This window comes from Schistocerca piceifrons, unplaced genomic scaffold (assembly GCF_021461385.2).
Source record: "Schistocerca piceifrons isolate TAMUIC-IGC-003096 unplaced genomic scaffold, iqSchPice1.1 HiC_scaffold_438, whole genome shotgun sequence".
In the NCBI taxonomy this organism is placed as follows: Eukaryota; Metazoa; Arthropoda; class Insecta; order Orthoptera; family Acrididae; genus Schistocerca; species Schistocerca piceifrons.
In genome coordinates this window covers 18,822-42,516 of record NW_025728665.1, presented here as the reverse complement: position 1 = coordinate 42,516, position 23,695 = coordinate 18,822, and the positions used below count along the sequence as shown (strand labels likewise).

General features: G+C 50.3%; 22 non-coding genes across 22 annotated transcripts; all 22 read right to left on the bottom strand.

Annotated features, from left to right (window-relative positions):
* Positions 1–651: 651 nt before the first annotated feature.
* Trnaa-agc lies at positions 652–724 on the bottom strand. The gene has a single exon. It is a non-coding gene; the product is annotated as a tRNA-Ala (tRNA).
* Positions 725–1,140: 416 nt separating this feature from the next.
* Positions 1,141–1,213, bottom strand: Trnaa-ugc. Its single transcript has one exon. It is a non-coding gene; the product is annotated as a tRNA-Ala (tRNA).
* Positions 1,214–2,226: 1,013 nt separating this feature from the next.
* On the bottom strand, positions 2,227–2,299 carry Trnaa-agc. Its single transcript has one exon. It is a non-coding gene; the product is annotated as a tRNA-Ala (tRNA).
* A 416-nt stretch (positions 2,300–2,715) lies between these two features.
* On the bottom strand, positions 2,716–2,788 carry Trnaa-ugc. Its single transcript has one exon. It is a non-coding gene; the product is annotated as a tRNA-Ala (tRNA).
* Positions 2,789–3,801: 1,013 nt separating this feature from the next.
* On the bottom strand, positions 3,802–3,874 carry Trnaa-agc. The gene has a single exon. It is a non-coding gene; the product is annotated as a tRNA-Ala (tRNA).
* Positions 3,875–4,290: 416 nt separating this feature from the next.
* On the bottom strand, positions 4,291–4,363 carry Trnaa-ugc. The gene has a single exon. It is a non-coding gene; the product is annotated as a tRNA-Ala (tRNA).
* Positions 4,364–5,376: 1,013 nt separating this feature from the next.
* Trnaa-agc lies at positions 5,377–5,449 on the bottom strand. Its single transcript has one exon. It is a non-coding gene; the product is annotated as a tRNA-Ala (tRNA).
* A 416-nt stretch (positions 5,450–5,865) lies between these two features.
* Trnaa-ugc lies at positions 5,866–5,938 on the bottom strand. Its single transcript has one exon. It is a non-coding gene; the product is annotated as a tRNA-Ala (tRNA).
* A 1,013-nt stretch (positions 5,939–6,951) lies between these two features.
* On the bottom strand, positions 6,952–7,024 carry Trnaa-agc. The gene has a single exon. It is a non-coding gene; the product is annotated as a tRNA-Ala (tRNA).
* Positions 7,025–7,440: 416 nt separating this feature from the next.
* Trnaa-ugc lies at positions 7,441–7,513 on the bottom strand. The gene has a single exon. It is a non-coding gene; the product is annotated as a tRNA-Ala (tRNA).
* A 1,013-nt stretch (positions 7,514–8,526) lies between these two features.
* On the bottom strand, positions 8,527–8,599 carry Trnaa-agc. The gene has a single exon. It is a non-coding gene; the product is annotated as a tRNA-Ala (tRNA).
* A 416-nt stretch (positions 8,600–9,015) lies between these two features.
* Trnaa-ugc lies at positions 9,016–9,088 on the bottom strand. Its single transcript has one exon. It is a non-coding gene; the product is annotated as a tRNA-Ala (tRNA).
* Positions 9,089–10,101: 1,013 nt separating this feature from the next.
* Positions 10,102–10,174, bottom strand: Trnaa-agc. The gene has a single exon. It is a non-coding gene; the product is annotated as a tRNA-Ala (tRNA).
* Positions 10,175–10,590: 416 nt separating this feature from the next.
* Positions 10,591–10,663, bottom strand: Trnaa-ugc. The gene has a single exon. It is a non-coding gene; the product is annotated as a tRNA-Ala (tRNA).
* A 1,013-nt stretch (positions 10,664–11,676) lies between these two features.
* On the bottom strand, positions 11,677–11,749 carry Trnaa-agc. Its single transcript has one exon. It is a non-coding gene; the product is annotated as a tRNA-Ala (tRNA).
* Positions 11,750–12,165: 416 nt separating this feature from the next.
* Trnaa-ugc lies at positions 12,166–12,238 on the bottom strand. The gene has a single exon. It is a non-coding gene; the product is annotated as a tRNA-Ala (tRNA).
* Positions 12,239–19,001: 6,763 nt separating this feature from the next.
* On the bottom strand, positions 19,002–19,074 carry Trnaa-agc. The gene has a single exon. It is a non-coding gene; the product is annotated as a tRNA-Ala (tRNA).
* Positions 19,075–19,490: 416 nt separating this feature from the next.
* Trnaa-ugc lies at positions 19,491–19,563 on the bottom strand. The gene has a single exon. It is a non-coding gene; the product is annotated as a tRNA-Ala (tRNA).
* Positions 19,564–20,576: 1,013 nt separating this feature from the next.
* Positions 20,577–20,649, bottom strand: Trnaa-agc. The gene has a single exon. It is a non-coding gene; the product is annotated as a tRNA-Ala (tRNA).
* Positions 20,650–21,065: 416 nt separating this feature from the next.
* Positions 21,066–21,138, bottom strand: Trnaa-ugc. Its single transcript has one exon. It is a non-coding gene; the product is annotated as a tRNA-Ala (tRNA).
* Positions 21,139–22,151: 1,013 nt separating this feature from the next.
* On the bottom strand, positions 22,152–22,224 carry Trnaa-agc. Its single transcript has one exon. It is a non-coding gene; the product is annotated as a tRNA-Ala (tRNA).
* A 416-nt stretch (positions 22,225–22,640) lies between these two features.
* On the bottom strand, positions 22,641–22,713 carry Trnaa-ugc. The gene has a single exon. It is a non-coding gene; the product is annotated as a tRNA-Ala (tRNA).
* Positions 22,714–23,695: the final 982 nt, after the last annotated feature.

The following is a 23,695-nucleotide window of genomic DNA, read 5'->3' as shown; positions in this document are numbered from 1 at the left end:
GGGCCACAACAACTTTCCGCGTCTCCATTGCACTGCGCAAACTACGAAACGCTCCCCAAACATGGCACTCACCCACGCAGACGACTTTTCCGACTTTACACGACGCTCACGCAACGCTCACGCTAGTGACAGCCTTATTTAGAGCTTGACGTCGCACACAAGCGAATGAGCACATTTCGCCTACGACTTAGGCCGCCCTCCTAGTGTGGCTGTTCGGTGTCTGCAGGCAGCGAGGGGCTGCAAGCTTCCTGTGTTCGCGCCTATGTCACCTCTGCTTGCTTGTCAGAGACAGAGTATCGCAAAACATACAAGTCACTCCATGAATTGATTGCTACGGCATCTGTCATCAGCAGTCACAACTAGCAACACCAGTAGCAGCCGACTGCACGTCAAGAATTGGAATGTGCAGTGGGATTTTTGTGAATTCGGCGCAAGGCTGATCTTTGCGACATAGGTTTGAGAATCTTATGGGAACACTTGTACTGTTTCTAAATTATGTGTAGTGGTGGGAGGAGGGTGCTTCGTGCGCATTACAGCACGCTTGCCAATTGTGGCTGCTAATCGTTGGCTCGTATCTGCCTTGACACATTTTCTGGCTGTGAATTATTCCACTTGCATGGCAGTGTGCGCATGTTGGGGTGTTAAAAATTCTGGAGGCGCTGGGTATCGATCCCAGTACCTCTCGCATGCTAAGCGAGCGCTCTACCATCTGAGCTACGCCCCCTGCTGACGAACCGCCCTACATACAGCCATATCAATGACACAGACCCTTGCACTCCCATTATTCCGCTGACAAACACTACTCTCAATGTGTCCGTGAGGGTGTCTTTCAGGTTTCCTGCATTCTGTATCGAATCGTAGTTGGCCAAAATCAAAGTGGCACGCACGACGTCGAAAATAGCGTTCGGCCAACGCTCTGAGGTAGACGAACGTGTTGTCCACTCTCTAGACTTCATTGAGGTTAGGCCGTTATACCTAAGGCAGATTTGCACTCGATGACACCTCGACAACAGCCGGTCCTCACATTTACGTCTTGCTCTCCTTACGTCAGTATACGAGTCTGTGACGCTGGCTTTGCAACATCTTGCGTGCCTTTAGGCTCGCCGCGACCAACACTTACCACGCACTGACCACAAAACATGGAGGCGCCGGGGCTTGAACCCGGGACCTTTCACATGCAAAGCGAACGCTCTACCAACTGAGCTACGCCCCCAAGCACAACCAAGCTGCGCTGTTCTCCGTTCTTTGCTACTCTTATGTGCACGGACACGATGGTTGGTTGGTTTGCAGGGGTGAAGGGACCAGAGTACAAAGGCGCGGACACGTTCACATACGCAAGAGTTCCAAGTAGTTTCGATGCTCTGGTATTACGACTGCAAATTCCGTCCGTTTTTAACGTCTTAAATTGAAGGGACAGTCACAAGTTGCTCCGTTTTCACTCCATGTCGACAATCACACAGCACCTGAGGTAACAAGCACATCTGAAGACCCATTGTGCACTCGACTGTTCATGCCAACTCACTGCCTCGCACTTTACTACTGTGTACCACTCTTGTCGTCCAACTGCAAAAGACTGGGCCACAACAACTTTCCGCGTCTCCATTGCACTGCGCAAACTACGAAACGCTCCCCAAACATGGCACTCACCCACGCAGACGACTTTTCCGACTTTACACGACGCTCACGCAACGCTCACGCTAGTGACAGCCTTATTTAGAGCTTGACGTCGCACACAAGCGAATGAGCACATTTCGCCTACGACTTAGGCCGCCCTCCTAGTGTGGCTGTTCGGTGTCTGCAGGCAGCGAGGGGCTGCAAGCTTCCTGTGTTCGCGCCTATGTCACCTCTGCTTGCTTGTCAGAGACAGAGTATCGCAAAACATACAAGTCACTCCATGAATTGATTGCTACGGCATCTGTCATCAGCAGTCACAACTAGCAACACCAGTAGCAGCCGACTGCACGTCAAGAATTGGAATGTGCAGTGGGATTTTTGTGAATTCGGCGCAAGGCTGATCTTTGCGACATAGGTTTGAGAATCTTATGGGAACACTTGTACTGTTTCTAAATTATGTGTAGTGGTGGGAGGAGGGTGCTTCGTGCGCATTACAGCACGCTTGCCAATTGTGGCTGCTAATCGTTGGCTCGTATCTGCCTTGACACATTTTCTGGCTGTGAATTATTCCACTTGCATGGCAGTGTGCGCATGTTGGGGTGTTAAAAATTCTGGAGGCGCTGGGTATCGATCCCAGTACCTCTCGCATGCTAAGCGAGCGCTCTACCATCTGAGCTACGCCCCCTGCTGACGAACCGCCCTACATACAGCCATATCAATGACACAGACCCTTGCACTCCCATTATTCCGCTGACAAACACTACTCTCAATGTGTCCGTGAGGGTGTCTTTCAGGTTTCCTGCATTCTGTATCGAATCGTAGTTGGCCAAAATCAAAGTGGCACGCACGACGTCGAAAATAGCGTTCGGCCAACGCTCTGAGGTAGACGAACGTGTTGTCCACTCTCTAGACTTCATTGAGGTTAGGCCGTTATACCTAAGGCAGATTTGCACTCGATGACACCTCGACAACAGCCGGTCCTCACATTTACGTCTTGCTCTCCTTACGTCAGTATACGAGTCTGTGACGCTGGCTTTGCAACATCTTGCGTGCCTTTAGGCTCGCCGCGACCAACACTTACCACGCACTGACCACAAAACATGGAGGCGCCGGGGCTTGAACCCGGGACCTTTCACATGCAAAGCGAACGCTCTACCAACTGAGCTACGCCCCCAAGCACAACCAAGCTGCGCTGTTCTCCGTTCTTTGCTACTCTTATGTGCACGGACACGATGGTTGGTTGGTTTGCAGGGGTGAAGGGACCAGAGTACAAAGGCGCGGACACGTTCACATACGCAAGAGTTCCAAGTAGTTTCGATGCTCTGGTATTACGACTGCAAATTCCGTCCGTTTTTAACGTCTTAAATTGAAGGGACAGTCACAAGTTGCTCCGTTTTCACTCCATGTCGACAATCACGCAGCACCTGAGGTAACAAGCACATCTGAAGACCCATTGTGCACTCGACTGTTCATGCCAACTCACTGCCTCGCACTTTACTACTGTGTACCACTCTTGTCGTCCAACTGCAAAAGACTGGGCCACAACAACTTTCCGCGTCTCCATTGCACTGCGCAAACTACGAAACGCTCCCCAAACATGGCACTCACCCACGCAGACGACTTTTCCGACTTTACACGACGCTCACGCAACGCTCACGCTAGTGACAGCCTTATTTAGAGCTTGACGTCGCACACAAGCGAATGAGCACATTTCGCCTACGACTTAGGCCGCCCTCCTAGTGTGGCTGTTCGGTGTCTGCAGGCAGCGAGGGGCTGCAAGCTTCCTGTGTTCGCGCCTATGTCACCTCTGCTTGCTTGTCAGAGACAGAGTATCGCAAAACATACAAGTCACTCCATGAATTGATTGCTACGGCATCTGTCATCAGCAGTCACAACTAGCAACACCAGTAGCAGCCGACTGCACGTCAAGAATTGGAATGTGCAGTGGGATTTTTGTGAATTCGGCGCAAGGCTGATCTTTGCGACATAGGTTTGAGAATCTTATGGGAACACTTGTACTGTTTCTAAATTATGTGTAGTGGTGGGAGGAGGGTGCTTCGTGCGCATTACAGCACGCTTGCCAATTGTGGCTGCTAATCGTTGGCTCGTATCTGCCTTGACACATTTTCTGGCTGTGAATTATTCCACTTGCATGGCAGTGTGCGCATGTTGGGGTGTTAAAAATTCTGGAGGCGCTGGGTATCGATCCCAGTACCTCTCGCATGCTAAGCGAGCGCTCTACCATCTGAGCTACGCCCCCTGCTGACGAACCGCCCTACATACAGCCATATCAATGACACAGACCCTTGCACTCCCATTATTCCGCTGACAAACACTACTCTCAATGTGTCCGTGAGGGTGTCTTTCAGGTTTCCTGCATTCTGTATCGAATCGTAGTTGGCCAAAATCAAAGTGGCACGCACGACGTCGAAAATAGCGTTCGGCCAACGCTCTGAGGTAGACGAACGTGTTGTCCACTCTCTAGACTTCATTGAGGTTAGGCCGTTATACCTAAGGCAGATTTGCACTCGATGACACCTCGACAACAGCCGGTCCTCACATTTACGTCTTGCTCTCCTTACGTCAGTATACGAGTCTGTGACGCTGGCTTTGCAACATCTTGCGTGCCTTTAGGCTCGCCGCGACCAACACTTACCACGCACTGACCACAAAACATGGAGGCGCCGGGGCTTGAACCCGGGACCTTTCACATGCAAAGCGAACGCTCTACCAACTGAGCTACGCCCCCAAGCACAACCAAGCTGCGCTGTTCTCCGTTCTTTGCTACTCTTATGTGCACGGACACGATGGTTGGTTGGTTTGCAGGGGTGAAGGGACCAGAGTACAAAGGCGCGGACACGTTCACATACGCAAGAGTTCCAAGTAGTTTCGATGCTCTGGTATTACGACTGCAAATTCCGTCCGTTTTTAACGTCTTAAATTGAAGGGACAGTCACAAGTTGCTCCGTTTTCACTCCATGTCGACAATCACACAGCACCTGAGGTAACAAGCACATCTGAAGACCCATTGTGCACTCGACTGTTCATGCCAACTCACTGCCTCGCACTTTACTACTGTGTACCACTCTTGTCGTCCAACTGCAAAAGACTGGGCCACAACAACTTTCCGCGTCTCCATTGCACTGCGCAAACTACGAAACGCTCCCCAAACATGGCACTCACCCACGCAGACGACTTTTCCGACTTTACACGACGCTCACGCAACGCTCACGCTAGTGACAGCCTTATTTAGAGCTTGACGTCGCACACAAGCGAATGAGCACATTTCGCCTACGACTTAGGCCGCCCTCCTAGTGTGGCTGTTCGGTGTCTGCAGGCAGCGAGGGGCTGCAAGCTTCCTGTGTTCGCGCCTATGTCACCTCTGCTTGCTTGTCAGAGACAGAGTATCGCAAAACATACAAGTCACTCCATGAATTGATTGCTACGGCATCTGTCATCAGCAGTCACAACTAGCAACACCAGTAGCAGCCGACTGCACGTCAAGAATTGGAATGTGCAGTGGGATTTTTGTGAATTCGGCGCAAGGCTGATCTTTGCGACATAGGTTTGAGAATCTTATGGGAACACTTGTACTGTTTCTAAATTATGTGTAGTGGTGGGAGGAGGGTGCTTCGTGCGCATTACAGCACGCTTGCCAATTGTGGCTGCTAATCGTTGGCTCGTATCTGCCTTGACACATTTTCTGGCTGTGAATTATTCCACTTGCATGGCAGTGTGCGCATGTTGGGGTGTTAAAAATTCTGGAGGCGCTGGGTATCGATCCCAGTACCTCTCGCATGCTAAGCGAGCGCTCTACCATCTGAGCTACGCCCCCTGCTGACGAACCGCCCTACATACAGCCATATCAATGACACAGACCCTTGCACTCCCATTATTCCGCTGACAAACACTACTCTCAATGTGTCCGTGAGGGTGTCTTTCAGGTTTCCTGCATTCTGTATCGAATCGTAGTTGGCCAAAATCAAAGTGGCACGCACGACGTCGAAAATAGCGTTCGGCCAACGCTCTGAGGTAGACGAACGTGTTGTCCACTCTCTAGACTTCATTGAGGTTAGGCCGTTATACCTAAGGCAGATTTGCACTCGATGACACCTCGACAACAGCCGGTCCTCACATTTACGTCTTGCTCTCCTTACGTCAGTATACGAGTCTGTGACGCTGGCTTTGCAACATCTTGCGTGCCTTTAGGCTCGCCGCGACCAACACTTACCACGCACTGACCACAAAACATGGAGGCGCCGGGGCTTGAACCCGGGACCTTTCACATGCAAAGCGAACGCTCTACCAACTGAGCTACGCCCCCAAGCACAACCAAGCTGCGCTGTTCTCCGTTCTTTGCTACTCTTATGTGCACGGACACGATGGTTGGTTGGTTTGCAGGGGTGAAGGGACCAGAGTACAAAGGCGCGGACACGTTCACATACGCAAGAGTTCCAAGTAGTTTCGATGCTCTGGTATTACGACTGCAAATTCCGTCCGTTTTTAACGTCTTAAATTGAAGGGACAGTCACAAGTTGCTCCGTTTTCACTCCATGTCGACAATCACGCAGCACCTGAGGTAACAAGCACATCTGAAGACCCATTGTGCACTCGACTGTTCATGCCAACTCACTGCCTCGCACTTTACTACTGTGTACCACTCTTGTCGTCCAACTGCAAAAGACTGGGCCACAACAACTTTCCGCGTCTCCATTGCACTGCGCAAACTACGAAACGCTCCCCAAACATGGCACTCACCCACGCAGACGACTTTTCCGACTTTACACGACGCTCACGCAACGCTCACGCTAGTGACAGCCTTATTTAGAGCTTGACGTCGCACACAAGCGAATGAGCACATTTCGCCTACGACTTAGGCCGCCCTCCTAGTGTGGCTGTTCGGTGTCTGCAGGCAGCGAGGGGCTGCAAGCTTCCTGTGTTCGCGCCTATGTCACCTCTGCTTGCTTGTCAGAGACAGAGTATCGCAAAACATACAAGTCACTCCATGAATTGATTGCTACGGCATCTGTCATCAGCAGTCACAACTAGCAACACCAGTAGCAGCCGACTGCACGTCAAGAATTGGAATGTGCAGTGGGATTTTTGTGAATTCGGCGCAAGGCTGATCTTTGCGACATAGGTTTGAGAATCTTATGGGAACACTTGTACTGTTTCTAAATTATGTGTAGTGGTGGGAGGAGGGTGCTTCGTGCGCATTACAGCACGCTTGCCAATTGTGGCTGCTAATCGTTGGCTCGTATCTGCCTTGACACATTTTCTGGCTGTGAATTATTCCACTTGCATGGCAGTGTGCGCATGTTGGGGTGTTAAAAATTCTGGAGGCGCTGGGTATCGATCCCAGTACCTCTCGCATGCTAAGCGAGCGCTCTACCATCTGAGCTACGCCCCCTGCTGACGAACCGCCCTACATACAGCCATATCAATGACACAGACCCTTGCACTCCCATTATTCCGCTGACAAACACTACTCTCAATGTGTCCGTGAGGGTGTCTTTCAGGTTTCCTGCATTCTGTATCGAATCGTAGTTGGCCAAAATCAAAGTGGCACGCACGACGTCGAAAATAGCGTTCGGCCAACGCTCTGAGGTAGACGAACGTGTTGTCCACTCTCTAGACTTCATTGAGGTTAGGCCGTTATACCTAAGGCAGATTTGCACTCGATGACACCTCGACAACAGCCGGTCCTCACATTTACGTCTTGCTCTCCTTACGTCAGTATACGAGTCTGTGACGCTGGCTTTGCAACATCTTGCGTGCCTTTAGGCTCGCCGCGACCAACACTTACCACGCACTGACCACAAAACATGGAGGCGCCGGGGCTTGAACCCGGGACCTTTCACATGCAAAGCGAACGCTCTACCAACTGAGCTACGCCCCCAAGCACAACCAAGCTGCGCTGTTCTCCGTTCTTTGCTACTCTTATGTGCACGGACACGATGGTTGGTTGGTTTGCAGGGGTGAAGGGACCAGAGTACAAAGGCGCGGACACGTTCACATACGCAAGAGTTCCAAGTAGTTTCGATGCTCTGGTATTACGACTGCAAATTCCGTCCGTTTTTAACGTCTTAAATTGAAGGGACAGTCACAAGTTGCTCCGTTTTCACTCCATGTCGACAATCACGCAGCACCTGAGGTAACAAGCACATCTGAAGACCCATTGTGCACTCGACTGTTCATGCCAACTCACTGCCTCGCACTTTACTACTGTGTACCACTCTTGTCGTCCAACTGCAAAAGACTGGGCCACAACAACTTTCCGCGTCTCCATTGCACTGCGCAAACTACGAAACGCTCCCCAAACATGGCACTCACCCACGCAGACGACTTTTCCGACTTTACACGACGCTCACGCAACGCTCACGCTAGTGACAGCCTTATTTAGAGCTTGACGTCGCACACAAGCGAATGAGCACATTTCGCCTACGACTTAGGCCGCCCTCCTAGTGTGGCTGTTCGGTGTCTGCAGGCAGCGAGGGGCTGCAAGCTTCCTGTGTTCGCGCCTATGTCACCTCTGCTTGCTTGTCAGAGACAGAGTATCGCAAAACATACAAGTCACTCCATGAATTGATTGCTACGGCATCTGTCATCAGCAGTCACAACTAGCAACACCAGTAGCAGCCGACTGCACGTCAAGAATTGGAATGTGCAGTGGGATTTTTGTGAATTCGGCGCAAGGCTGATCTTTGCGACATAGGTTTGAGAATCTTATGGGAACACTTGTACTGTTTCTAAATTATGTGTAGTGGTGGGAGGAGGGTGCTTCGTGCGCATTACAGCACGCTTGCCAATTGTGGCTGCTAATCGTTGGCTCGTATCTGCCTTGACACATTTTCTGGCTGTGAATTATTCCACTTGCATGGCAGTGTGCGCATGTTGGGGTGTTAAAAATTCTGGAGGCGCTGGGTATCGATCCCAGTACCTCTCGCATGCTAAGCGAGCGCTCTACCATCTGAGCTACGCCCCCTGCTGACGAACCGCCCTACATACAGCCATATCAATGACACAGACCCTTGCACTCCCATTATTCCGCTGACAAACACTACTCTCAATGTGTCCGTGAGGGTGTCTTTCAGGTTTCCTGCATTCTGTATCGAATCGTAGTTGGCCAAAATCAAAGTGGCACGCACGACGTCGAAAATAGCGTTCGGCCAACGCTCTGAGGTAGACGAACGTGTTGTCCACTCTCTAGACTTCATTGAGGTTAGGCCGTTATACCTAAGGCAGATTTGCACTCGATGACACCTCGACAACAGCCGGTCCTCACATTTACGTCTTGCTCTCCTTACGTCAGTATACGAGTCTGTGACGCTGGCTTTGCAACATCTTGCGTGCCTTTAGGCTCGCCGCGACCAACACTTACCACGCACTGACCACAAAACATGGAGGCGCCGGGGCTTGAACCCGGGACCTTTCACATGCAAAGCGAACGCTCTACCAACTGAGCTACGCCCCCAAGCACAACCAAGCTGCGCTGTTCTCCGTTCTTTGCTACTCTTATGTGCACGGACACGATGGTTGGTTGGTTTGCAGGGGTGAAGGGACCAGAGTACAAAGGCGCGGACACGTTCACATACGCAAGAGTTCCAAGTAGTTTCGATGCTCTGGTATTACGACTGCAAATTCCGTCCGTTTTTAACGTCTTAAATTGAAGGGACAGTCACAAGTTGCTCCGTTTTCACTCCATGTCGACAATCACGCAGCACCTGAGGTAACAAGCACATCTGAAGACCCATTGTGCACTCGACTGTTCATGCCAACTCACTGCCTCGCACTTTACTACTGTGTACCACTCTTGTCGTCCAACTGCAAAAGACTGGGCCACAACAACTTTCCGCGTCTCCATTGCACTGCGCAAACTACGAAACGCTCCCCAAACATGGCACTCACCCACGCAGACGACTTTTCCGACTTTACACGACGCTCACGCAACGCTCACGCTAGTGACAGCCTTATTTAGAGCTTGACGTCGCACACAAGCGAATGAGCACATTTCGCCTACGACTTAGGCCGCCCTCCTAGTGTGGCTGTTCGGTGTCTGCAGGCAGCGAGGGGCTGCAAGCTTCCTGTGTTCGCGCCTATGTCACCTCTGCTTGCTTGTCAGAGACAGAGTATCGCAAAACATACAAGTCACTCCATGAATTGATTGCTACGGCATCTGTCATCAGCAGTCACAACTAGCAACACCAGTAGCAGCCGACTGCACGTCAAGAATTGGAATGTGCAGTGGGATTTTTGTGAATTCGGCGCAAGGCTGATCTTTGCGACATAGGTTTGAGAATCTTATGGGAACACTTGTACTGTTTCTAAATTATGTGTAGTGGTGGGAGGAGGGTGCTTCGTGCGCATTACAGCACGCTTGCCAATTGTGGCTGCTAATCGTTGGCTCGTATCTGCCTTGACACATTTTCTGGCTGTGAATTATTCCACTTGCATGGCAGTGTGCGCATGTTGGGGTGTTAAAAATTCTGGAGGCGCTGGGTATCGATCCCAGTACCTCTCGCATGCTAAGCGAGCGCTCTACCATCTGAGCTACGCCCCCTGCTGACGAACCGCCCTACATACAGCCATATCAATGACACAGACCCTTGCACTCCCATTATTCCGCTGACAAACACTACTCTCAATGTGTCCGTGAGGGTGTCTTTCAGGTTTCCTGCATTCTGTATCGAATCGTAGTTGGCCAAAATCAAAGTGGCACGCACGACGTCGAAAATAGCGTTCGGCCAACGCTCTGAGGTAGACGAACGTGTTGTCCACTCTCTAGACTTCATTGAGGTTAGGCCGTTATACCTAAGGCAGATTTGCACTCGATGACACCTCGACAACAGCCGGTCCTCACATTTACGTCTTGCTCTCCTTACGTCAGTATACGAGTCTGTGACGCTGGCTTTGCAACATCTTGCGTGCCTTTAGGCTCGCCGCGACCAACACTTACCACGCACTGACCACAAAACATGGAGGCGCCGGGGCTTGAACCCGGGACCTTTCACATGCAAAGCGAACGCTCTACCAACTGAGCTACGCCCCCAAGCACAACCAAGCTGCGCTGTTCTCCGTTCTTTGCTACTCTTATGTGCACGGACACGATGGTTGGTTGGTTTGCAGGGGTGAAGGGACCAGAGTACAAAGGCGCGGACACGTTCACATACGCAAGAGTTCCAAGTAGTTTCGATGCTCTGGTATTACGACTGCAAATTCCGTCCGTTTTTAACGTCTTAAATTGAAGGGACAGTCACAAGTTGCTCCGTTTTCACTCCATGTCGACAATCACGCAGCACCTGAGGTAACAAGCACATCTGAAGACCCATTGTGCACTCGACTGTTCATGCCAACTCACTGCCTCGCACTTTACTACTGTGTACCACTCTTGTCGTCCAACTGCAAAAGACTGGGCCACAACAACTTTCCGCGTCTCCATTGCACTGCGCAAACTACGAAACGCTCCCCAAACATGGCACTCACCCACGCAGACGACTTTTCCGACTTTACACGACGCTCACGCAACGCTCACGCTAGTGACAGCCTTATTTAGAGCTTGACGTCGCACACAAGCGAATGAGCACATTTCGCCTACGACTTAGGCCGCCCTCCTAGTGTGGCTGTTCGGTGTCTGCAGGCAGCGAGGGGCTGCAAGCTTCCTGTGTTCGCGCCTATGTCACCTCTGCTTGCTTGTCAGAGACAGAGTATCGCAAAACATACAAGTCACTCCATGAATTGATTGCTACGGCATCTGTCATCAGCAGTCACAACTAGCAACACCAGTAGCAGCCGACTGCACGTCAAGAATTGGAATGTGCAGTGGGATTTTTGTGAATTCGGCGCAAGGCTGATCTTTGCGACATAGGTTTGAGAATCTTATGGGAACACTTGTACTGTTTCTAAATTATGTGTAGTGGTGGGAGGAGGGTGCTTCGTGCGCATTACAGCACGCTTGCCAATTGTGGCTGCTAATCGTTGGCTCGTATCTGCCTTGACACATTTTCTGGCTGTGAATTATTCCACTTGCATGGCAGTGTGCGCATGTTGGGGTGTTAAAAATTCTGGAGGCGCTGGGTATCGATCCCAGTACCTCTCGCATGCTAAGCGAGCGCTCTACCATCTGAGCTACGCCCCCTGCTGACGAACCGCCCTACATACAGCCATATCAATGACACAGACCCTTGCACTCCCATTATTCCGCTGACAAACACTACTCTCAATGTGTCCGTGAGGGTGTCTTTCAGGTTTCCTGCATTCTGTATCGAATCGTAGTTGGCCAAAATCAAAGTGGCACGCACGACGTCGAAAATAGCGTTCGGCCAACGCTCTGAGGTAGACGAACGTGTTGTCCACTCTCTAGACTTCATTGAGGTTAGGCCGTTATACCTAAGGCAGATTTGCACTCGATGACACCTCGACAACAGCCGGTCCTCACATTTACGTCTTGCTCTCCTTACGTCAGTATACGAGTCTGTGACGCTGGCTTTGCAACATCTTGCGTGCCTTTAGGCTCGCCGCGACCAACACTTACCACGCACTGACCACAAAACATGGAGGCGCCGGGGCTTGAACCCGGGACCTTTCACATGCAAAGCGAACGCTCTACCAACTGAGCTACGCCCCCAAGCACAACCAAGCTGCGCTGTTCTCCGTTCTTTGCTACTCTTATGTGCACGGACACGATGGTTGGTTGGTTTGCAGGGGTGAAGGGACCAGAGTACAAAGGCGCGGACACGTTCACATACGCAAGAGTTCCAAGTAGTTTCGATGCTCTGGTATTACGACTGCAAATTCCGTCCGTTTTTAACGTCTTAAATTGAAGGGACAGTCACAAGTTGCTCCGTTTTCACTCCATGTCGACAATCACACAGCACCTGAGGTAACAAGCACATCTGAAGACCCATTGTGCACTCGACTGTTCATGCCAACTCACTGCCTCGCACTTTACTACTGTGTACCACTCTTGTCGTCCAACTGCAAAAGACTGGGCCACAACAACTTTCCGCGTCTCCATTGCACTGCGCAAACTACGAAACGCTCCCCAAACATGGCACTCACCCACGCAGACGACTTTTCCGACTTTACACGACGCTCACGCAACGCTCACGCTAGTGACAGCCTTATTTAGAGCTTGACGTCGCACACAAGCGAATGAGCACATTTCGCCTACGACTTAGGCCGCCCTCCTAGTGTGGCTGTTCGGTGTCTGCAGGCAGCGAGGGGCTGCAAGCTTCCTGTGTTCGCGCCTATGTCACCTCTGCTTGCTTGTCAGAGACAGAGTATCGCAAAACATACAAGTCACTCCATGAATTGATTGCTACGGCATCTGTCATCAGCAGTCACAACTAGCAACACCAGTAGCAGCCGACTGCACGTCAAGAATTGGAATGTGCAGTGGGATTTTTGTGAATTCGGCGCAAGGCTGATCTTTGCGACATAGGTTTGAGAATCTTATGGGAACACTTGTACTGTTTCTAAATTATGTGTAGTGGTGGGAGGAGGGTGCTTCGTGCGCATTACAGCACGCTTGCCAATTGTGGCTGCTAATCGTTGGCTCGTATCTGCCTTGACACATTTTCTGGCTGTGAATTATTCCACTTGCATGGCAGTGTGCGCATGTTGGGGTGTTAAAAATTCTGGAGGCGCTGGGTATCGATCCCAGTACCTCTCGCATGCTAAGCGAGCGCTCTACCATCTTTTTTTTTTTTTTTTTTTAAACGAACAGGGACTTGAACCCTGGACCCTTAGGTTAAAAGCCTAATGCTCTACCGACTTTTTTTTTTTTTTTTTTTTTTTTTTTTTTTTTTTTTTTTTTTTTTTTTTTTGAAGCAGACACTCTACCACTCGAACGAATATATCTATTGAAAAAAATATTAAAGAATATCCACCACACAGCCACTTCAAAAGAAGTACAGTACTGAAATTAAAATCCTAAAACATGACTATATAATGTAGACTGCTTACTGAAATAAAAGTTAAAACACGAAAACTTCAGTCCTGGTGTAGAGAAGAAACATACATAAAGGCGGCAAAATCAGAAACAGTATAAAAGAAAATGGCTCACACAGGTGACCTTAGCCAACACCCTCTCTTTCAAATGTCAGGCTAAGCATATTGGCAAAATCATCTCGGAGGCCTGGCAATCGCAAGCGCTGCCAGTAAGCAGTAAGCATGTACTGCCGAAACGCTAGGTGTCCATCCTCTTCATGACAACTGTTGACAAAATGTACGAATTGGCCAATCAACCACATGACGGTATGGAGCTTCGTCCGCGGAAAAAAGGAAGAATCGGGCCGGACGATGATGTCAATAGTATAAGCGGCTTCAGCAGACCTAGTGACAAAAGCAAGTTGTTTCCTGAGCCAACGCCAATTAGCAAGGTGCCCACAGCAGGTGAATCGATGTTCAAGGGTATCCAGGAGACCACACCGAGTACAGGTGTCCGTGTCAGAAAGACCAATACGGTGCAGTCGTACATTGGTGGGAACCAAATTATTTATTACCCTATACCACGTGGACGCCACGGCCATAGAGTGGATCGGCAGACTAACGTTCTTCCAGACGTTCCTCCAGGACACGGATGGAGACGCCAGTTCTATTGGATTGGGACTGGCCAGCCCCTCCCAGCGGGCAATCAAGCTCTTGGTCGTTGGCACCGGTCGCCGCAAGAAGACGTCACCGAGGTAACTCACCGCAATGTAAAATTCCCGAATGTGTTTCAACTTAAAATTTAGGCGTCCGACATCGACAGGTGGAGCAAGGCTCGCCGGACGCACAACAGTAAAAAGCCTGGATGTAATTGAAGTCACTTCTTGCGTAACAATTAGAGTCGTTCGGCGGACGTACAAAGCAGACGCCTTGCGAGTAATGTCAGAGAGGCCCAAGCCTCCGGAGAGACGCGGTTTCGTCATTACCTCGTAACGTAACTTGAATAGATGGCCCTTCCATATAAACCTGCTAGACAATTGGCGCAACCTTTTCGCCACCATCATGGGAAGTGGGAACAGCTGAGCAACATAATAAGCTTTACATAGGACGTAGGTGTCTAAAATTCTGACTTTTTGCAAAATGGTAGCAGAGCGCTGCTCATGGACCATCAGAGCCCCCTGTATCTTCTCGGTGACAGATTTCCAATTGAGAGCCGCCATTTTTAGAGGACACCGATCAATGATAATCCCCAAGGACGTATGGCGATCGACAAAAGTGGCCCAAGGGACGTCAGCATCGCGAAATCCTCGAATATCAAGGAACTTACATTTACCCTGATTGAGACGCGCTCCAGAGACACGACAGTATGCATCAACTGCCCCTTTCAACAACGGGATATCATCTCGTTGACGGAGGAGAACAACGACATCATCCGCATATGCCTTAACCGCGAGCTTCCCACCAGAGAGGGACATACCCTGAAGCTTGAGAGCAATAGTCCGAAGCAGCGGTTCCAGGGACAAAACGAATAAAGACATAGAGAGCGGACTACCCTGAGGCACTCCGCGGCGGATAGCAATGGGCGGCGTCAGCTGCCCATTGACTGACACCCGAGCTGTTATTCCCCTGTACAAATTGCCAAGAACACCACGTGATGAAGCGTTAAAACCTATTGTACCTAAAACACGATCTAAAAACACATGACTGACGTGATCAAAAGCCTTATAAAAATCAAGGAAGGCAAAGGCACAATGTACGTTTGTAACCGCCGCAACCGAGACAACATCCCGATATTCGGCTACTGGTGTCAGAATAGATCTATCATGAAAACAACATTGATGTGCACCAATCACACCCCGAAGCAGAGAAGACAGCCGGCTATTGAGCGCTCTAGCAGCTGTCTTATAGTCAAAATTCAGCAATGTGAGCGGACGAAGATTGGCAGCAGATAAACGACCAGAGGACTTCGGAATTAAAACAATTTTCCCTACTTTAAAATCGGCAGGCACATCCATCCCTCTGACAATCTCATTTAAAATCTGCGTAAAAATGCCACCCAAAAGAGGCCAAAAACGGAGATAAAATTCTTTAGGCAAGCCGTCTGGACCCGGCGATTTACTGGACGGAGAGCGAGCAATAAAATCGAAAACATCATCTACCTGGAACTCCCGGAGAAATTCGCCGTTCGCGTCAGGCGCGATCGTCGCAGTTAGATCCCCAAAGACATCATCCGAAAGAGACTCACCAGAATCAGCGGCAGAATAGAGACTAGTGTAATACTGATGAAGAGCACGAACCATTGCCTCCTGTGCACTAAGCTGTCGCCCATCATCCACCGTAAGAGAAGAGATGAAGGAGCGACGACGACGAGTCTGATGCCGTAGCAGGTGGTACAAGGATGTCAGTTCACCTTCAACAAGAGAGTGAGGTTTCGACTTAACTCGCAGACCATCCATCTGTCGTCGTTTAAGGCTCAAGAGCTTGGCTTTAATACGACGAACATCATGGATCCGCAGTGGAGAGGTACCCGCCGCGTCATATAGTTCACGCAGGACAGAGTAGTAATATTCATACGTGTTCTTAAAATCACGCGTCCTAGCAGCACAGTAGAAAATCAAAGTCTGACGAATCTTGGGCTTGGCAAACGCAGTCCACCAAACCAGCAAGGAGGGGTATCGCGGGACAGAGCGAAGACATCGCTCCCACACGCCACTTATAACATCATCCATAGCACTGTCGGCAAGGTGGGAAACATTTAACATCCACTGGGAACGATAAAGTTTTGCAGGTTGGCGACTAAGATTTACAGTTGCAGTAAAAGCACAATGGTCAGAAAAACTAGTAGGAATAACATCGACAGAAAGAATTTTATCACATAAAAAATCAGATAAATAGAATCTGTCGAGTCTACTGCATGAGGACGCGGTAAAAAACGTATATTTCACCAGGGTTGGATATTTGTGTTCCCAAACATCACGCAGATGCATCGTACGAACTAAGTCATGTAAATCACGGCAATAATTAAAATTGGGGGACTGGTCTGCAGGGCGTAAAACACAATTAAAATCGCCTCCGAGCAGGAGACTCCGAGGACTCTGGCGCAAAAGATAAATAAGCTCTTCTTTATAAAAGCGCGAACGAGCCACAGTGTGACCCGAACCAGAGGGGGCATACAAAACAACGAGGCGGAGATCAAAAAGACGACAACCAATCCCACGGCCAGAGTCAAGGAATTCAATGTCAGTAATAGGAATGCCCTCTCGAAAGAAAAGAGCAGTTCCTGTTGAATATTCCGGCGCGACATTAAAAACAGTTTGAAATCCAGGTAGAGAGAGATCAGAAAACAACACTTCCTGCAAAAACACTACGTCCGCACAGGCGTCGTAAATAAACTGCCGCAAAGAGGCAATGCGAACGTCGGACTCAATACGGTTAACATTTAAGGTAAGAAAGGTGTATGCTTGAACCATAGAGAGAAAAGCGAGAAAACAAATCACCTACACCGACGCACCAGCGTCACAGTCCATAGCAGGGGTGACGGAGGCATCCGAGGGAGGGGGACTGCTACCCCGTTCCGCGGATCCCTTACGTTTCGGTTTTTTACGAACAGCATTAACGTTCGGCTGAACGCGTAACTTGCGTCGGCTGACGGGCAAGGAAACTTCAGCCGCCGGTGACGTAGGAGGGTCAAGTTCTGTATCCGACACCACCCGCGCCGGTCCACATGCGGGATCCGGGGTCGCGGGGGAAACATCCGACAAAACGGAATGGTCAACACCTGCACTAGCTTCCGGCAAACATGGACTGCACGGAGGCGAAACGTGAGCAGGAAGGTCCGAGGCCGCAGAGTTGGAAGGAAGCGGAGCAGCTCCGCTGGCAGAGGTATGGGGCAGCGAAGCAGGAAGTTGTCGCGGCTCCACTTGTTGTGACATCGAAGTCGGTTCGGAAGACGGCGCCAACAGGCCCGACCGACGACCCGACTCGAGAGAAGCTGCGTCGGAGGCCGGAGGGGCGCCAGCAGCCGCCACCGGAACCGCTACCTCAGGAGGGCAGGGAGCAGCTACAGTACACAGTGGCTCGGAGGATGCCGGTCGCTCGGACTGGGGCATCTCAGGGAGATCCTCATCCGTACTATTTCCATCGTGTGGGCGACGCCTCTTATTATTCAAAAGTGGCACACCCACCTGAGGGACAGACGGAACAACATCAGATTTAGCACGCAAAGGAGGAAATTCTGTATCAGGGGTGCGCAAAACCTGTGGCGGGGCGCTACTACCACTGGACTGTGCTACACCAAGAGCAGAACCACCTGCAACGAGGTCAGCGACCGTTAACTTGCGACGCTGTTCGAGAGAATTTTTTAAAACAAAAACTCTCCGCGGACAGTCGGTACGCACGTGACCACTTTCATTGCACAAAAAACAGGTGCCAACCTGACCACTATATGTTACATGGACACGATATCCACCGATCTGCAGGTGAGATGGAATATTCTGCTTAACGTGCATTTCGACTGAACGAATACCACTGTAACATTGCAGGCGATGTTGGCTTGACCAGCGTTCAAGGCGAATACTCTTTACATCACCATACTTCTGTAGACCCTCCTTAAGATAGACATTATCCACCTCCGGTGGAAGGTTGTAAACACGAACATTGGTATACGTGATGGAAGCATTGGAAAGCAGCACGGTACTTACAGAATCATCCCGATGCCGAAAGAGAACTTGATGACCATATTTAGAAAGAATTTTATCAACCTGAAGTGGGTCCATAAACTTAACAAAGAAAACATACAGTTCGGTATCAAAATAAGCAGTGTGCACCTGATCCGAATGAACACCAAAGGTATCTACCAACCAATCATGAATCTCAAGAGAACTAGGTTGCACATGGCGGGTTGACTTGTCAAAAGCAAAACTAACTGTAGCCTGACGAGGAATAACCTGGGACGACATTTTCAAAATATGCGGTCGAAACCGCTACACAAAAAACACTGAAATAAGGACAGAAGGTAACACAAGGTACGAAACAACGACGGAGAAATACTCTCAGAAGTTGCAACACAACACGTAACAAAAACGATAGTCCACTATACGTAACGCTACGGCGGAGCGAAGACTAGGCACGTCCACACTGCACGGCGTCTAAAGCGGAACTGACACAACTAGCAACACCAGTAGCAGCCGACTGCACGTCAAGAATTGGAATGTGCAGTGGGATTTTTGTGAATTCGGCGCAAGGCTGATCTTTGCGACATAGGTTTGAGAATCTTATGGGAACACTTGTACTGTTTCTAAATTATGTGTAGTGGTGGGAGGAGGGTGCTTCGTGCGCATTACAGCACGCTTGCCAATTGTGGCTGCTAATCGTTGGCTCGTATCTGCCTTGACACATTTTCTGGCTGTGAATTATTCCACTTGCATGGCAGTGTGCGCATGTTGGGGTGTTAAAAATTCTGGAGGCGCTGGGTATCGATCCCAGTACCTCTCGCATGCTAAGCGAGCGCTCTACCATCTGAGCTACGCCCCCTGCTGACGAACCGCGCTACATACAGCCATATCAATGACACAGACCCTTGCACTCCCATTATTCCGCTGACAAACACTACTCTCAATGTGTCCGTGAGGGTGTCTTTCAGGTTTCCTGCATTCTGTATCGAATCGTAGTTGGCCAAAATCAAAGTGGCACGCACGACGTCGAAAATAGCGTTCGGCCAACGCTCTGAGGTAGACGAACGTGTTGTCCACTCTCTAGACTTCATTGAGGTTAGGCCGTTATACCTAAGGCAGATTTGCACTCGATGACACCTCGACAACAGCCGGTCCTCACATTTACGTCTTGCTCTCCTTACGTCAGTATACGAGTCTGTGACGCTGGCTTTGCAACATCTTGCGTGCCTTTAGGCTCGCCGCGACCAACACTTACCACGCACTGACCACAAAACATGGAGGCGCCGGGGCTTGAACCCGGGACCTTTCACATGCAAAGCGAACGCTCTACCAACTGAGCTACGCCCCCAAGCACAACCAAGCTGCGCTGTTCTCCGTTCTTTGCTACTCTTATGTGCACGGACACGATGGTTGGTTGGTTTGCAGGGGTGAAGGGACCAGAGTACAAAGGCGCGGACACGTTCACATACGCAAGAGTTCCAAGTAGTTTCGATGCTCTGGTATTACGACTGCAAATTCCGTCCGTTTTTAACGTCTTAAATTGAAGGGACAGTCACAAGTTGCTCCGTTTTCACTCCATGTCGACAATCACACAGCACCTGAGGTAACAAGCACATCTGAAGACCCATTGTGCACTCGACTGTTCATGCCAACTCACTGCCTCGCACTTTACTACTGTGTACCACTCTTGTCGTCCAACTGCAAAAGACTGGGCCACAACAACTTTCCGCGTCTCCATTGCACTGCGCAAACTACGAAACGCTCCCCAAACATGGCACTCACCCACGCAGACGACTTTTCCGACTTTACACGACGCTCACGCAACGCTCACGCTAGTGACAGCCTTATTTAGAGCTTGACGTCGCACACAAGCGAATGAGCACATTTCGCCTACGACTTAGGCCGCCCTCCTAGTGTGGCTGTTCGGTGTCTGCAGGCAGCGAGGGGCTGCAAGCTTCCTGTGTTCGCGCCTATGTCACCTCTGCTTGCTTGTCAGAGACAGAGTATCGCAAAACATACAAGTCACTCCATGAATTGATTGCTACGGCATCTGTCATCAGCAGTCACAACTAGCAACACCAGTAGCAGCCGACTGCACGTCAAGAATTGGAATGTGCAGTGGGATTTTTGTGAATTCGGCGCAAGGCTGATCTTTGCGACATAGGTTTGAGAATCTTATGGGAACACTTGTACTGTTTCTAAATTATGTGTAGTGGTGGGAGGAGGGTGCTTCGTGCGCATTACAGCACGCTTGCCAATTGTGGCTGCTAATCGTTGGCTCGTATCTGCCTTGACACATTTTCTGGCTGTGAATTATTCCACTTGCATGGCAGTGTGCGCATGTTGGGGTGTTAAAAATTCTGGAGGCGCTGGGTATCGATCCCAGTACCTCTCGCATGCTAAGCGAGCGCTCTACCATCTGAGCTACGCCCCCTGCTGACGAACCGCGCTACATACAGCCATATCAATGACACAGACCCTTGCACTCCCATTATTCCGCTGACAAACACTACTCTCAATGTGTCCGTGAGGGTGTCTTTCAGGTTTCCTGCATTCTGTATCGAATCGTAGTTGGCCAAAATCAAAGTGGCACGCACGACGTCGAAAATAGCGTTCGGCCAACGCTCTGAGGTAGACGAACGTGTTGTCCACTCTCTAGACTTCATTGAGGTTAGGCCGTTATACCTAAGGCAGATTTGCACTCGATGACACCTCGACAACAGCCGGTCCTCACATTTACGTCTTGCTCTCCTTACGTCAGTATACGAGTCTGTGACGCTGGCTTTGCAACATCTTGCGTGCCTTTAGGCTCGCCGCGACCAACACTTACCACGCACTGACCACAAAACATGGAGGCGCCGGGGCTTGAACCCGGGACCTTTCACATGCAAAGCGAACGCTCTACCAACTGAGCTACGCCCCCAAGCACAACCAAGCTGCGCTGTTCTCCGTTCTTTGCTACTCTTATGTGCACGGACACGATGGTTGGTTGGTTTGCAGGGGTGAAGGGACCAGAGTACAAAGGCGCGGACACGTTCACATACGCAAGAGTTCCAAGTAGTTTCGATGCTCTGGTATTACGACTGCAAATTCCGTCCGTTTTTAACGTCTTAAATTGAAGGGACAGTCACAAGTTGCTCCGTTTTCACTCCATGTCGACAATCACGCAGCACCTGAGGTAACAAGCACATCTGAAGACCCATTGTGCACTCGACTGTTCATGCCAACTCACTGCCTCGCACTTTACTACTGTGTACCACTCTTGTCGTCCAACTGCAAAAGACTGGGCCACAACAACTTTCCGCGTCTCCATTGCACTGCGCAAACTACGAAACGCTCCCCAAACATGGCACTCACCCACGCAGACGACTTTTCCGACTTTACACGACGCTCACGCAACGCTCACGCTAGTGACAGCCTTATTTAGAGCTTGACGTCGCACACAAGCGAATGAGCACATTTCGCCTACGACTTAGGCCGCCCTCCTAGTGTGGCTGTTCGGTGTCTGCAGGCAGCGAGGGGCTGCAAGCTTCCTGTGTTCGCGCCTATGTCACCTCTGCTTGCTTGTCAGAGACAGAGTATCGCAAAACATACAAGTCACTCCATGAATTGATTGCTACGGCATCTGTCATCAGCAGTCACAACTAGCAACACCAGTAGCAGCCGACTGCACGTCAAGAATTGGAATGTGCAGTGGGATTTTTGTGAATTCGGCGCAAGGCTGATCTTTGCGACATAGGTTTGAGAATCTTATGGGAACACTTGTACTGTTTCTAAATTATGTGTAGTGGTGGGAGGAGGGTGCTTCGTGCGCATTACAGCACGCTTGCCAATTGTGGCTGCTAATCGTTGGCTCGTATCTGCCTTGACACATTTTCTGGCTGTGAATTATTCCACTTGCATGGCAGTGTGCGCATGTTGGGGTGTTAAAAATTCTGGAGGCGCTGGGTATCGATCCCAGTACCTCTCGCATGCTAAGCGAGCGCTCTACCATCTGAGCTACGCCCCCTGCTGACGAACCGCCCTACATACAGCCATATCAATGACACAGACCCTTGCACTCCCATTATTCCGCTGACAAACACTACTCTCAATGTGTCCGTGAGGGTGTCTTTCAGGTTTCCTGCATTCTGTATCGAATCGTAGTTGGCCAAAATCAAAGTGGCACGCACGACGTCGAAAATAGCGTTCGGCCAACGCTCTGAGGTAGACGAACGTGTTGTCCACTCTCTAGACTTCATTGAGGTTAGGCCGTTATACCTAAGGCAGATTTGCACTCGATGACACCTCGACAACAGCCGGTCCTCACATTTACGTCTTGCTCTCCTTACGTCAGTATACGAGTCTGTGACGCTGGCTTTGCAACATCTTGCGTGCCTTTAGGCTCGCCGCGACCAACACTTACCACGCACTGACCACAAAACATGGAGGCGCCGGGGCTTGAACCCGGGACCTTTCACATGCAAAGCGAACGCTCTACCAACTGAGCTACGCCCCCAAGCACAACCAAGCTGCGCTGTTCTCCGTTCTTTGCTACTCTTATGTGCACGGACACGATGGTTGGTTGGTTTGCAGGGGTGAAGGGACCAGAGTACAAAGGCGCGGACACGTTCACATACGCAAGAGTTCCAAGTAGTTTCGATGCTCTGGTATTACGACTGCAAATTCCGTCCGTTTTTAACGTCTTAAATTGAAGGGACAGTCACAAGTTGCTCCGTTTTCACTCCATGTCGACAATCACACAGCACCTGAGGTAACAAGCACATCTGAAGACCCATTGTGCACTCGACTGTTCATGCCAACTCACTGCCTCGCACTTTACTACTGTGTACCACTCTTGTCGTCCAACTGCAAAAGACTGGGCCACAACAACTTTCCGCGTCTCCATTGCACTGCGCAAACTACGAAACGCTCCCCAAACATGGCACTCACCCACGCAGACGACTTTTCCGACTTTACACGACGCTCACGCAACGCTCACGCTAGTGACAGCCTTATTTAGAGCTTGACGTCGCACACAAGCGAATGAGCACATTTCGCCTACGACTTAGGCCGCCCTCCTAGTGTGGCTGTTCGGTGTCTGCAGGCAGCGAGGGGCTGCAAGCTTCCTGTGTTCGCGCCTATGTCACCTCTGCTTGCTTGTCAGAGACAGAGTATCGCAAAACATACAAGTCACTCCATGAATTGATTGCTACGGCATCTGTCATCAGCAGTCACAACTAGCAACACCAGTAGCAGCCGACTGCACGTCAAGAATTGGAATGTGCAGTGGGATTTTTGTGAATTCGGCGCAAGGCTGATCTTTGCGACATAGGTTTGAGAATCTTATGGGAACACTTGTACTGTTTCTAAATTATGTGTAGTGGTGGGAGGAGGGTGCTTCGTGCGCATTACAGCACGCTTGCCAATTGTGGCTGCTAATCGTTGGCTCGTATCTGCCTTGACACATTTTCTGGCTGTGAATTATTCCACTTGCATGG